Source organism: Triturus cristatus, chromosome 4_1, assembly GCF_964204655.1.
Source record: "Triturus cristatus chromosome 4_1, aTriCri1.1, whole genome shotgun sequence".
In the NCBI taxonomy this organism is placed as follows: Eukaryota; Metazoa; Chordata; class Amphibia; order Caudata; family Salamandridae; genus Triturus; species Triturus cristatus.
Window position 1 is genome coordinate 654784689 of NC_140585.1, and position 13735 is coordinate 654798423.

Consider the following 13735-nt stretch of genomic DNA (forward strand, 5'->3'; position numbering starts at 1 on the left):
AAACAAATCACCCCAGCGCTGATAACACTACTAGAGCTAGCAAGGGAGAGCAAGGGCGATGACACGCTGCAAATGGCCATGGAGATAACGAGAAAGCAGAGATGGAGGCACGTCAACCATAAATGCACCTGGGGAACAGGAGTATGCAAGGAAGAAGTGCTAGCTCTCAAGAAGATCAATGAGGAACTGTCCGAAACGGACACAAGGATAATGATGAGAGGTACGAGAATCTCGATACGAAGTTCACTCCGGAGGCAACTGGTCAATCTGGCTCATGAGTCACACTGAGGCGTAGTAGCTACTAAGAAACTACTAAGAGAGAAAGTATGGTTCCCCGGCCTAGATCGCATGGTAGAAGAAACCATATCGACATGCCACCTCTGTCAAGTGACAGGACCACCGGCTAGGCATGAGCCACTACAAATGTCCGAACTTCCAAGAACATTAGCAGCTGATTTCTTTGGGCCCCTGGACACAGGCAACTACCTGCTTGTGGTCATCGACGAATACTCACGGTTTCGGATAGTACGACAGGTCTCATCGACATCAGCCACAGCAATACTACCGATATTGGATGACATTTTTGCAGCATGGGGTTCACCAGAAACACTAAAAACAGACAATGGCCCTCCATTCTCAGGAGAAGAGTTCCACAGATTCATGGACTATCTAGGGATAAACCACAGGAAAATAACACTGCTGTGGCCTCAAGCGAATGGAATGGTGGAGAGGTTCATGGGGAACATCAAAAAGGCAGTTCAAAGGGCAAAGCTAGCGCAGATATCACTTAGCCAAGCGCTGTGCCAAGTACTACGTGATTACAGAAACACACCCCACAACTCCACAGGAAGGTGCCCAGCAGAGCTAGTACTGGGAAGAACGAGTCGGACGAGGCTCCAGCATATAGAAGCAACCGTGCCACCAGATCACAGCAGCTCTGCAGATAGGGACAGAGAGGCAAAAGAAAAAATGAAAAGATATGCAGACGCCAAGCGGCACGCCATCTCGTCAGACCTAAAGGAAGGAGACACGGTAGTAGTGGGTCAACGACAACAAAGAAAGTCTGACACCATGTTCTCCAAAGACCTGCTAACAGTAACAAAAGTGAAGGGCCCAATGATCACGGCAGAGTCAGAGCATCAGAGGATAACAAGAAATAGCTCACACTTCAAAGGATTAAAGGAGAAGAAAAAGGAAGATCATGACACGGAGACAGCAGAACAAGAAGAGCAGGAGCACAACAAGAAAGAAACAGACAATAGAGAGGGACCAGAGGAAGAGCAACAGACGGGGGCCGGCCCGCGAAGAACATGCAGACGGCCAAAGAGACTAATAGAAGAAATATAGTGATGGGAAGCACACTGAACTGTGCCATGACAGACCTGCATCTATCACCTACCTACACATCTGTGTGTCGTCACTTTCTCATCATTCTTTGTGACAAAAGGGGGAGATGTAGTGACCTGGGGCAGGGCACTAGGACCCTGCAGTGGACCATGGGGACCCCAAGGTAACTGGACACCACATCCGGTCAAGGGTGTGCGGAGGGAGCAGTAGAGGGGACAAGGGAGCGTGGGTAGATGTGATTGCAAGCAGCTCTGCGCAGAGAAAGAATAAACAAACAGAGAACTCCTACCTGTGTCCTGTGTCTCTGTGGGACCGTGGGGATACGACAAACATTAGGAACTTTGCAGGTGACATGTTTTTTTCCACTAATTGCACTATGGGAATAGCGGAAACTATACTTGGCCCCTTTGGAACAGCAGTCGGCATCCACAGTTCACCAGCCACTCATTTTATAGTGTTTTTTTACACTGTACTCTATGTATTGGCGTGCCACTTCTTGTTAATAGGAAATCTCAGTCTAATTTTAAGTGGTGGGTATTTGGGTGTTCTAATCAGTTTTGGTACTTTGACAATTGTTATTCATATATTTTTTTAACAACATTATTTAACATTTTAGTTTAAGGAAACATGACAGTGCAGAGTCATCATATACATCATTGAAGACTAATATCGGGAGGACATTGGTATAAAGCCATATCCCAGAGTCATGTAACATGGTTTATCTAGCACGGTCCAACATTGTCCCCCAATTCATAACATCTAGTAAGATCTCTCCCCAGCCGTGTTCAAACATCATATTTCATGAAAATTTTACAGCAATAGGCAGTGCTAACAAAGTCAGGATGGGTTTTACTGATACTAGGCGTGGCAGTTGTGAGAGTCAAGCCGGGTCACCCTCTGTGTCAGAGTGAGGCATCACCCATAGATCTGAGGCCCTTAGTTTTTTGGACATTGTCAGGTGTAAGCCTCCTGTTCTATGTTGTCATCATGTATGAGTGGTGAATGTATGCCATGTTGTATCAAATTGGCCTCCCTGCTCCGCACAATAGTTGTGAGTTTCTCGATGGCATAGAGGTTCCATACCCTCACCCACCACGTGTTCAGTAAGGGTGCCTGGGGCTGCTTACACAGCTGCGCGATACACAGTGGTGCTTCCACAAATAGGTGAGAGAGAGAAGCCCTCCTAATGGAGTTGATGTTAGGAAGAGCCTATCTGCTCTTGGGTCATCCAGGAGAGACAGTAGTGGATCTTGGGGCAGTGAAATACTAGTGATGGAGTGTATCGAAATAAAGAGTTCATCCCAAAACATTGCACATTCGGGTATGTCCACCAAGTATGCATGAAGGTGCCCGCTCCCCGCATACCTTCCAACAGAGCTCCCAAACATTTTATACAGACAGTCTGGTGTCAAATACCAACGTGTGAGGATTTTGTAAGGGTTCTCTTTGTAGCAGAGGCAAATTCTCTTAGAATTTTTCTTAGGAAATTCTAAGAAACCAGGATTCAAAACCATTGAGTTGTGTGTCCTTAAAAGCCAAGCCACCAAAATAGTAGGATAATAGGCCGAGGTATCATACCTGTTTGATACATTTGTAGTATTGTGTGTCAAAGCTCTGCCTACTAAGAATCACATCATTAGTAAAATAACTGAGTCTGAATAGTTCTGATATACAGCAGGGAACTAGCAGTCTTTCCCAAATAGGAAAACACTGTCCATAAAAAGAGGCAATATTTGCTTTGTAGTGCTCTGAGTGTTGTATGTTTGCTTAAAATACCCTAGAACCTTCCAGCCTGTTTTGCTTATCATCATGTTAAGCACCTCCAAATTATTTTAATTAACTAAAGACATAGGACTTTATTTTGAATTTGGCGGTCTGATGGACTGCCAAGCCCACAGTGGTGGTGTGGCTACTGCTGCACCGGTGGTCCAACACCCCGATAACAAGTTGGGCATTGTGGTGAGCCTGCCATGAAAAGTATGTTGGTGAGGAAACACCTCTTCACCACAGAATGCATGCAGGGGGGCACATGGGTTGTCCCCCGGTCTGCATGCACCCCAGTTCCTGCAGGGCATGGACTTGACAGTCAGTTGACATGCCCTGTAGGAACTTGTACGGGCGTTCCTATAGTGGTGCCTTGCTAAGGCTCACGTATGAGCCTTAGCACTGCACTGCCATAGGCCATCTGCCGCATAACTGCCTGACCTGAATTCCAGTCGGAATCCAGTGGGCGGTCGCATTATGGATTATGGCTTTGGCGGTGTGGCAGCGGGACACTGTTGTGGCGGCCCGCTGCCACACCGTCAAAGTCACAATAAGGCCCTTATTATTTTTAGACAATATGGCTTCAGCTGGTTTAACATGCAGGGATTACTATGTAATATTGTATCTGATTACCAGGCCTACCACCTCTTCCTGGGTTAGGCTTTGACTGATCATCCCAGCTACCCTTGGAGATTCCGGAGTATGAAGGGAGTAATTTGATTATCCAATTAGAGCACAGTGGCACTGAAGTCCCTGGTACACCAGCTGCAACAACAGCATCAGCAGCAGGCACTGCTCAGGGATAGCGGACAATAGACCCATTCAGGAAGCAGTCCATAGAGACATGACTTCTATGGAGCTTAGGATGGTATTCAAACCTAAAAACATAAAATATTAGGAACGGTAGAAATAGTTCTTAGATTTAGTGCTGGCTTGGAAGAAAGAAGGAGATGCCACAGATGCATGGCTTCATGCTAATTAGCCCCCCAGGACGGACCATCTATGATGCTGCATTCATACTCTCTCAAACCAACATCTTTAATTCTCATCTTTGACGTCGTTCTCATGAAATCAAGAAATTTGAGTTCAGGATCTGGGATCTGCATTAGGATAGTTAGAGAGTTAGAAGCTCATAGCACTGAGGAATGATGGGGCAAGGGGTGAAGAGGACATGCAATAGCCGAAAGAGTGTAATGGAAAGAAGAAGACAGTAGAGAGGTAAAGAGATAGGGAGCAGAGCATGACATAGATTGATTTCTACTGAAGAATGGCTGGCTAGTTCTCTGAAGGAAATAGAATTAGCAAAATTGAAAAAGCCCCCCAGTGGCCACTGCAGATGCAGGTGTAAGGATCTGGGTGTATTATATGATTTGGCTGTAGGTTCTTACCATGGAATACACTCACAAAACCGTTATTGAGTCCATTCAGGCTCTTTTGAACGCCCGTAAGCTCAACCCTGGGCTATCTATGGTGTCGAGCAGCAAGGCCTAAACAAAGGAACTTTGTGTAAGGCATTTAACAGTACCAAACAACGAAATAAGAAATCCACTAAACACAAAAGAAACACAACACCAATTTATGAAAATAGAGTATGTTTTTATGAATTTTTAGAGTGCAAGATGAGCAAAACTGACCAGAGGGTTCCAGAGATATGATTTTTCAAAAATGCTATCACTTTTAATTTCGACTGCAAACAAACTTCGGTCAACAAAAAGCTTCTAAGCTTTTCAAAAGTGTGTGAAAGTTAGTTCAACCACTACTGACTCGGTTGGGCAACCAAATCCAACAGGTTGGAGGTTCAAGGGGCTAATGGGTAGATTTGGACAGTTACCTGGCCACTAGAGCATTTTCCAGTTCAGTTCCAGCATGACCTCCATAGACTATAATGGAGTGATCCTGAGGCTGGGGATGCAGGATGAAAAGATGCTCAAGGATGCTCCAGTTGCTGTGCAGTAGACAGGGGTGCCTTTGTGGTGGCTGTTTGGTCCACAGGTGATGTGTGGCAACTTTGGCCAGAGAGTTTGGAGTCCCATGTAGTCCTCTTTCAGTTTGTAGGAGGAAAGTTGCGGCTGTGCTTCAGGTCTCTGTTTACGGCAGTTTAGTGGGGGCTAGTGTCCCTCTGGAGTTACAAATCCAGACTTTGATGACACTCCCAGATCCAGCAGACTAAGTTGCAACTGTTGGTCATCGAAGATCAGTCTCTCAAGGTGCCCAGAGGCAGGTAGCAGTGCATCTTCTCCGGTGGCTAGCAACTTGCCGGTTTTGGCTACTTCAGCTCTTTTGTTTCTGTAGCTGGTTCCAGGCGATCAGCAGTCTGATCCTCCAAGTCACTGCGTTGGTCTGGGGATTAACCTTTCCCCAAGCTAGGAGCCACAGGAACAGTCCCCACTCTGCTAGACCAAAGTGCAGCCGGTGCAGTCTAGCAGATGGTGCAGCCTCTCTTTGCGCAGTTCCCAGAGCAGAAGGGCAGTCCTTCAGTCTTCTTTCCAAAATCAGCATAATATAAAACTCCAGAGTGCCAGGGGTGCCCTATTTATCCATTTAAAGTGCCCTGAGGGGACCACATGCTCATTAGCTAATGGGCTATCAGGTCTCCTCCCTCTGGGTGTTGATTTTCCAGCGATGTGTGGCATCCAGCAATCACAGAATGCACCATTCTGGCCACTCTCAAGATGTTGGGACCCTTCCTTAGATGTAAGGAGCTCAGTAGCCCACCTTAGAGGTGAAAAGTTGGTTCGGGCACTGGTCTTCTCTCTGTGTACCTTTCTCCAGCTTGTAAATGTAAATGTGTTTGATCTTATATAGCGCACAGCTACCCGCTGTGGGTTTCCCAGCGCTTGCTTAGGGAACCCGTCCTGGTATTCCCCTGTGAGATAGCAGGGTATCCACAAGGTGAAAGTCAGGCATCCCGCCGCGAGGGGCCGTTGTGGAGATTAAGCAAGCTATTGCCCAGAGTCGCAGAGTGTGAACCCATGAGTCAAGGAGGCACCGGGGCGAGAATTATCGAGTCCGTGGAATTTTTAGCCCAAGACCCGCCGAGGCGGGGAATTGAACCCTGGTCCAGGACCGATCTCAGCTTCCGGGTCTACCGCCTCTAACCCCTGAGCCACACATTTTTCTTGTCTACCTCAACAAAGGGCAGCTCCTCTGGAGGGGTATCACCATATGCCCATCAAAGGTGGCTTCCCCTTTGAAGCTTGCCTCTTGGGCTAACACCCAGAGTGGCTTCCTGTGAAGGGGAGGTAACACCTCACCCTGCTCTAGGCTGTGTTTGATCCTAACCCTGGGAGTCAATACATGACTCCCCAGGTGGGCAGAAAGCTGTCTGTGGGTTCCAGCCTGTGTGAGGCTACTGGTCCACTGGGGCACAGAGTGGCAACTTTCTAAAAGTTGCCTATCTTTAGTAGTGACATGAAATTCGACCTGAGGGTTGAATGCCATGTTTAATTTGATACCTTACAGTACCCAGTTAGTTAGTCAAATGCAGAGGTTAGCCAAGCTGAGATGCCAGCTGGTGATCCTGTATTAGCCAATGGAGCTCCTAACATTTCCGAGGCAAAATGACAATTTTGAGGTTTTGCTGCTAAAACATATATACGTATATATGTCCTACTTAACAATATACAGCTCCCAGCAATCGGACTCTCTAGGCCTTCCTTAGGGGAGACTTCCATACATTATTAAGGGAACTGGTGGCTTTGCCATTGGTGTGAATGGCAAAATCTAATTAGCAGTGTGACTCTGCCCTTTCAGTCTGCAGTAGAAGGCTGGGAATAATTTTGTACCTCGGTACTCCCCAAGTTGCACAATCAGTGCTGCAGCCCTGGGTGGACACTCTGCCTTACATGCCCTTGGTACTTTGGGTACCATATACTTAAAAGTAAGTCAGTACTTACCAATTGGAGATAACCAATTCGACATACACTTTGCAAGGGGTTGGAACACTGGCACTGAGGTCTGGTTGGCAGGCCTCAGTGCACTCTGAGTCAAAAAACCAGTAGCATGAGTTCAAAAAGTGGGGATGAACATGCAAAAAGAGCCCCATCAGTGAAACCACGGATATCACCCCCTCCCAGGACCTCTGCAACAAACTCAGATCCGACTTCCATCTGAAAATCAAGAGCCTCTACGACCACTGCAACGACCAGACTCCTGATGCCGAAACCACCTCCTTCTCCAGCAACGCCAGCCAGCCCACCATCTCCTACTGGACCCCTGTCACCACCGAAGACAACATTTTGACCATGAAAGGCATACACACAGGAGCCCCCACAGACCCCTGCCCGCCGCGCATCTTCCACAGAGCCGCCGCCACCATCACTCCAGAACTACGTCGCACCATCAACACCACCTTTAAGATCGGCATCTTCCCTGATGACTGGAAACGTACAGAAGTCAGACCCCTGCCCAAGCAACCCTCAGCAGGCCCCACGGACCTCAAGAACTACCGACCCATCTACCTCCTCCTTTTGACGGCCAAAGTTACAGAGAAGACCATCAATGTCCAGCAACAAAATTCATCGAAGAAAACTCCATCCTCGACGCCTCCCAATCCGGATTCCACAGCACGAAGACCACTCTACTCACCGCCACAGATGACATCAGCACCCTCCTCGACCAAGGACATACCACGGCCCTCATCCTGCTAGACCTCTCCGTAGCCTTCAACACCGTCTCCCACCGCACTCTTACCACCAGGCTGCACAACGCCGGCATACAGGGAGCCACCTTGACTGGTTCCGCTCCTTCCTCACCAGCAGAACCCAAAGAAGCAGACTGCCACACTTCTTCTCCGAACCCACGGAAATCAACTGCGGAGTACCCCAAGGATCGTCACTCAGCCTCACGCTCTTCAACATCTGCATGGACCCTCTCACCGCCATCGTCAGACAGCACGGACTCAGCATAGTATCCTATGCCGACGACACCCAGCTCATACTCTCCCTCACCAAGGACCCCATAACCACCAAACTCAACTTCCAGGAAGGAATGAAGGATGTTGCATCCTGGATGAGCAACAGCTACCTGAAGCTCAACTCTGAGAAGACAGAGGTCCTCGTCTTAGGCCCCTCTTCCTCCACATGGGACAACACCTGGTTGCCTACCGCCCTCGGCAGCCCTCCACCCCACAGACCATGGCATCATACTGGACTCCTCCCTCTCAATGACCCAACAGTTCAACGCCGTCTTCTCCAGCTGCTTCTTTAAACACCCTCCAAAAGACCTTTAAATGGATCTACTGATGTGTCACATTCAGTGGCGACTAGCCATTGTGAAGTTCATTGATGGTGAAAGATAAAAGTATGCAAAGATGAATGTCACACTTATTTGGATGTTTGAGATCCCTCCTGTTCAATATTCAAAGGATTTAAGAACCCACAGAAGCCCATTGGTGTCTTGGGAGAGATTTGAATGTATAGTTAACAGAGACATCTGAGAAGACAGGAAAGCCAGTAATAGCATATGAAAGGCTTATAGACTTTTCACATGTGTAACAACATTTAGAGACTAAACTCTAAGGAGTGGGCAATCAGGACTGACAGATGGGTTGCAAACATTGTAGCTCTGAAGCAGAAGGGACCACAGCAACACAAACAGCACATGAAAAACGAATCTTCAGTGGACTGGCCAGAAACATGCTTAAAATGGACATAGCAATTCTCCGTGCTCTCTGAATGGAATGAAGACCAAGGAAAATGGGCCTATTAAGGAAGACTCAAAAATCAAAGTGGGCAAAGTTGTTTATATTAAACCCAAGCAAGTTTTTTCCACATATGTTAAACTTACCTGACGATTGAGAAGTTAGGAGGGAGGACAACATATTCTCCTGAGCCACTGTCAGTACTTGTACTTGTCCGGACCTGGCTTGCTAAACACTGGGTATGGGTATGTAGTGTTGTGTTATGTTATTGTATGTTATGCTATGTTATGTTATGTTATGTTAACTTTTAAAGTGCTGCTGTTACTCAAAAAGGCATCCTGCTGCTGGAGAACCTAGAAGAAGTAGAGTAATCCCCCGGCAGACCACAAAAGGATAATTTAAAGAAGTGGGTATCAAACTTTTTTTTCAATGATAAAAAAGTGAGAATTGTGTCTAAGAAGAAAGTGAAACTCATTCCATCTCCTGTGAGCATGGTAGTAAAATGTGAAGCTGCCGCTGTGAGATTGTTGGATATCGGGAACCTCCAAGAGGTTAGCAAAGGCAGGGCACAGGAAAATGTTGGGGTATTCTTGCAAATGAATCCTGTGAAATAATTTGGGATGGAACCCTGAACTGACTCATGGGTGATTTTTGAAAATGGCACTGTTCTTGATTGGAAGCCAATCAAACAAAAATCCTACTTATTAGAATGACCTCACAGGAGAGGGACCTGAACCCAAACTACAGGGCCACAAATATGTAGACCAAGAGTAAGACTTCCAAATTCTGACTCGGAATTAAGCTTAAAATAGTTCACATGCATCCAATTAGTTACTGCTTGCATACATTGTTAGAATTGTACTTTTAAAATATCCTACTGTTTAGGGACTGAAACAATAAATCTGTGTACCATCTGCATATACTAGGATCTCAAATCCTAAAAACCTGGCCCAATGTCTTCAGTGGGAGGATATAAACATTAAATAGGGTGGGGCTTAAAGGAAAGCCCTGCAGAAACTGTATTTGATGGAGGTAGCAACAACATAAAAAGAAGTAGAACAGAGTCTGGTTAGTCAGGAAGGATTTGATCCAGGTGAGAGCCAAGCCACTGATTCCAATGCTTCCTAGACTTTTCAGTAAAAATGCATGGTCCACCATATCAAATGCAGCTAACAAATTCAGAAACATCAGAGCAACAGAGTTGCTCTGGTCCCATAAATGTTTTATATTGTCAGTGAAAGAAACAAAGGCAATCTCAGTACTGTGATTTGATCTAAAGTCTGAATGGACTATGTCAAGAGAGGAGTGTATAAGATTTCAAAACTGCTTTCAGTTGCTCCTAATAAGCTTTTCTATGATTTTGGCAGAATTTTATAGTAGGGAGAGGGGCCTGTTGTTTGCTGTTAACATAGGGTTCACTTTCAAATATGGATATTGCCTCAGCATGTTTCCAAAAACTCACAGAGGGGGTGGTGTGTCGGATACGGGAGTGAGACCTCAGTTCCAGAAGGGGATGAGGCATTGAGGCGGCATCAGTGTCAACAGATGGGCTATCAATTCCTCAGTGTTGAAGTCGAACCGATGGGCCCAAGGCAATGTGTCAATTGGGAGTCATGCAGGGCATGGGAAGCAGCAGAGTCGAGACGGGGCACCACGGACGTCGGTGGCACAATGTTGAGACTCACGCAGCCACAGTTCTTCGGAGGTGCTACGGCAAGGTCAGGGCTGAGTTGAAGTTGAGGTTGTGGCATCACACACCTGGTGAACTGTATTCAAGGCTTCGGTGCAGGCAGCAGTGATGCATCGATTTTGCAGAAATCCGCTGGTTCCAACTGCTGCTGCATTGATTTTCTTGGTTACAGCAAAAAATTCACCGTCAAGGGCCCAGGACTGGGGTTGGCCCCGATTGGCAGGTCAGGACTCATAGCAAAGGAGCCAAGGTGTGGGTTGCAAGATGCGAGTGAAGTATTTGATGTCCCTTAGTCTTCAGCAACAAGAGGCAAGCTCAGATAAGCCCTTGAAGAACCTTTAAAAAGCAGGCTAGAAAGAGTAAAGTCCAGTCCTTCCATTCCCAGGCAAGAAGCAGCAAGCAGTTGGTAACAAAGCAAAGCAAGCAGCAATGCGGAAGTCCCTCCTGGCAGCATAACAGCTCTTCTTCCTGGCAAAATGTCCTCAGTCTAGAAGGGTTCTGAGTATATGGTGAGAGAGGTCCGGGTACTTATACCCAATTTAGCATTTGAAGTACAGAGACTTCAAAGAAAGGTTTTTGTAGTACACCGACTCTGCCTTTCCTGGCCCTGGCTCCAAACACTACAAGGGTGTATGCAACTCTTTGTAAAGAGAGAGGTACTGCCCTATTTAGGTGTAAGTGTCAACTCCTCCCACCACTCTAGCTAAGGACAACCCATCAGCATGGTCATGGGCCATCACGATATGCAGAGCACACCTCAGCTCCATTTGTGTGTGAATGTCTAAAGTGAATGCACAAAGCCCAAATGTCATCCAACCCAGAGGTGTATTCTAGGACAGGCAGAGGCACAGAATGGTTAAATCAAGAAAAGGCAAGTTTCTAAAAGTGACATTTTCAGACCTGCATTTTAAAAACCAACTTCACTAAAGATGTATTTTTAAATTGTGAGTCCAGGGACACCAAACTTCAATTTTCTATCTGCTCCCAATTTGAAAATACACTTGTAAAGTGTTACAAGGCAGCTGCAATGCTAACCTATGGGACATATAGATCTTGCTGTAGTGAACAACGAATTTAGCAGTTTTAACTACCAGGACATGTAAACCTCAACAGTACATGTTCTACCTTTTAGATAGACTGCACTCTGTCATGGGTCTACCTAAGGACTATCGTAGGGTGCTCTATATGTAGCAAAGAGAAGGTTTGAACCTGGCAAGTAGGTGAATTGCCAGGTTGACATGGCATTTTAAAACTGCACACACAGGCTCTGCAGTGAACGGCCTTAGACAGGTTTGAAGGGCAACTTGTGTGGGTGGCACAATCAGTGCTGCAGGCCCACTAGAAGCATTTGATTTACAGGCTGGGGGCACATGTACTGCACTGTACTAGGGACTTATCAGTAAGTCAAATATACTAATCATGGAGAAACCAAATGCCATTACATTTTAGACACAGAGCACATGCACTTTAGCACTGGTCAGCAGTGGTAAAGTGCCCTGAGTCCTAATCCAGCAAAAACGAAGTTCAGCACACAGTCAAAAACAGGAGGTCAAAAGCAAAAATACTGAGAAAACCATGCCAAAAGATGCTAGGTCTAACAGTCTCATTCAGATACTCTCACACCCACTCACAGACCCACACTCACACACCCACTCACAGACCCAGACAGACACTTATCCACCCATACAGAGACCCATGCAGACACTCTCACACCCATTCACAACACCCACTCAGACCCTCTTGCACCCACTCAAAGATCCACTCAGACACTCACACACACACTCACAGACAAGGGCAGCTCTTCCATTGGAGCGGAGAAGTGTTGCTTCACTTAAAATTCCCCAATATACCATGAAAAATAAGATGGTCATTTATTACCCTTTTATTTTTCATACCCGTACCGAGCTAAGCATCAGGACGGGGGCGGGGTCGCTGCTGAGTGACAGCAGCAGGGATGGGGTTGGGTTTGGGTTGTCTATAAACTTATAGTTGAAGTGTGCATGTCTTTTTGGCCGGCCGTCTTTAGAAAATAACATTAAAAAAGCTTTGAAATCCACTGAAAAAAACAAAGGTAACAGGGACGTTATAGCCGGGAAATAGAATTTAAAAACCTTAGAAATTCACTGAAAAAAACAAAGCTTACAGGGACATTATATTTAGGCTCAGATTTCACATGCACAAAACCATTGAAATTGAGCAGTTATAGTTACCTTATGCCCCCACAATGCACTCCTTATGACCTCACATATTACATCACTCATGACATGGTCAGTGACACCACTGATGACATCTCAAATGACAGCACTGATGACATCATCCACAGAAATCACACATAAACTCCCACCCCATACAACCTCTTGTATGCCCACTCATACACCCATACAACCACTCATATACCTCTTCATGGACCCATAACAGTACTCACACACCTACTCACTCACTCATACAGCCACTCACCCAACCATTCACTCACCCCTACAGCCACTCATACAACCAGTCACTCACCTATACAGCCAGCCACATAGCCACACGCTCTCCCAACCAGCTACTCACATGCCCCCTTATTTACCTACACAGTCACTCACACACCGACTCACTCACCCATACAGCCTCTTAATGCAGCCAATCACTCACAAATACAAGCACTCACAAACTCACCCACACATCTGCACAGCCACTTACATACCCACTCACTCACCCTTACAGTCACTACATACTCACCTACCCACCCATAGAGCCTACTCATACAGTCACTGACACATCCACTTATTTACCAATACAGCTACTCACACAGAATCTCACTCACTAAAACAGTGACTCACACCCCCACTTACATACCCATACAGACACTCACACACCAATACACAAGAATACATAGTCACACTGTGGAAATGTGGATTTTCCTGATCAGTTATGTCCCCTATCTTGGACCCCAACGGTTCTATATGCATGTTACAAGTACATGTATGTTCCCTCCAGTTCCAGTTTCTAAGACGCAAACATATGTGTGTCTACCGTCAACATGTTCTCTGTCAGATCCGCCATCAATGGGCTGGATATTCCATTCCTAAGTATAAAAGGCCACCGACTTTATATGGCTAAGTTACTTCATCTTTACAGTTCAGGCGAGTAGGCCCGATTCTGTCCTCAAAACCTTTCCCTGCTCTCTGTCTCTGACAGCTTCAGCTTGAGCTCGCATCTGTATCCATGAACTTTGTCCTACTCCCTGTGCAGCTAACGGTGCCTGCCTCGGCTAGTTTTCGCCTGTCTGCCAAGAAGTTGTATTTCACCTT